The sequence below is a fragment of the Apaloderma vittatum genome, unplaced genomic scaffold (assembly GCF_000703405.1).
Source record: "Apaloderma vittatum isolate BGI_N311 unplaced genomic scaffold, ASM70340v1 scaffold12351, whole genome shotgun sequence".
Classification (NCBI taxonomy): domain Eukaryota; kingdom Metazoa; phylum Chordata; class Aves; order Trogoniformes; family Trogonidae; genus Apaloderma; species Apaloderma vittatum.
The window spans coordinates 66,873-68,739 of NW_009700855.1; the positions used below are offsets into that span (position 1 = coordinate 66,873).

The 1,867-nt window shown below is 40.3% G+C and overlaps 1 protein-coding gene across 1 annotated transcript in view; it reads right to left on the reverse strand.

Annotated features, from left to right (window-relative positions):
* The window catches only part of TLK1 (tousled-like kinase 1), a 50,389-nt gene extending 48,868 nt beyond the window's left edge, over positions 1-1,521 (reverse strand). The window contains exon 1 of the mRNA XM_009878914.1: positions 1,517-1,521. The gene's annotated coding sequence lies outside the window, so the exon portion shown is untranslated. The remainder of the gene's footprint in view (positions 1-1,516) is intronic.
* Between the last annotated feature and the right edge of the window lie 346 nt (positions 1,522-1,867).

A 1,867-nucleotide genomic window follows, 5' to 3' on the forward strand; every position in this document is an offset into this window, starting at 1 on the left:
CACTTCCCTCCAGCACCACAGACAACAAAGCTATTGCACAGGGGTAAGCGTAACCTGGTTGGGGTGCGGCACGGCACCTAACAGAGATAAGCACGGATGTAGGCAGTAGAAAAAGATATGAAAACAAAAATACCCAACTGACTGAGCACCTTTAAAATTCACATCCCAAACCTGAAAAATAACATGCATGCCTATTTAACACTTTCAAGACTTGAGCCCAACGATTAATGGTGCTGATGGGTCTGAAAACTACTGAAGCTTTTTTGCAATATGCACGGACACAACGGCATGCTCTGCCTCACTCCAATCCTGTTCACTATGCAGAACACAAGTCAACATTTGGTTTTATTTGGCATGTGAATCCTCGTAACAGGTCGGGTTTCAGCCAGATTTTTTTTAGGCTAGCTTTTCCTGAAGGAATTCACACATCAAATTTTTCCCATCTTGCCCCAGAAATTATTATGCCATTATTTTTGCAGTGCCTTTTTTCCATATTAGTGATAGCAGTTGGCAAAGTACAGAATAATTAAAAAAGAGAGGATAACATGTCGCATAGAACGTTTAACATGGCACCTACATATCCATTTTCCAAACTTCTAATATAACTCCACATGCATCACATAAGGGAGGCGTTAGCATAGCAAATACTGCTATGAGCAACAGAACCACAACAAGGTCCTTCCTGAGTCTGTTGAATAGTGTTTAGAGTGACGAATGAAGGGAAAAAGGACAACTGGAAGAACGTGCAGTGTACTACTAGTATCTTGAGAGCTGTTTATATTGGAACAGCCACCCCTCAACCACAGTACGGAGGCTACATTTTGAAAACTGCAATCACTGTATTTGTTCCTCTCCTCTACACACCTGAACCAGACAAAAGCTGAATTCAAGAGACCAGTTCATGGGCATAGTAACAAAAACATCTGCTGTGCCCAACAGCAGAACAGTCCACTGGGAAGAAGAACTCCCCACATCCAAAATCCCTTTCTGTGTCCAGCAATCCCTTCTAGGCTCTTGAAACCAATGCTGCATTAGGTGAGATCAGAGAGTATTTCCTATGTCAAAATCCCAAACTGCAGCATCTTTCCCCATCACAAGAGCCCTTCTATATCAAACAAACAGAAAAGCCGCTACAAAAAACACTCCACAGAAAAATAGCATCAGTGAATAACATCCCTTCTGGAAATGTGCTACTTAAAAAGACTTATTCTGAACTCGTACAACTAAGAGCTTAAACAATATAAAATTTGCTAAAAACGCATTCTCCAAGTTATCAACAACCCTATGCAGGACAAGTCTGACAAAGAAGTCAACACTCTGAACACACACAAACTAGAGGGGCGATAGCTGAAATATGTTCGTTACAAGGAGTGGTATCCATTCCTTTGAAACTTGTCGCTATGTAGTCCCAAGCATCATATTTTCCTGCTTTTTTTAAAACCTAGATTACGTGCTTGCAATTGCTCTCTCGATAATTCTGATCTGCCAAGAGCAATCAAAGAGCAGGAAGAAGGACTTGGGTGGCTTTTCAACACTAACTTCTACCATTTAATAGTGAGCTAGCAGAGCCAGAGAATTTCAAAGAACAAAGTTGGTCTTCACTGACCATTTTGCACTCTTCACAGCTAAAGACAGTGATAGCCGAGAGCAGGTTTATTGACTAGTTGACTGTCACTGTCTAAAGTACTGCTTCGAGTATTTAGTCCATTTAGAAAAAAATGTATAGATACTGAAAAACAAATGCATCTTCAGTAGAACTCTTTTTTTAATGACAGCATCTGATCTGAACATCTGCTACAGTGACGGAATAATCAGAGATACAAAGCACTCATTTAAAGTGTTTTAATAAAGTTCTGTTCAAGACAAC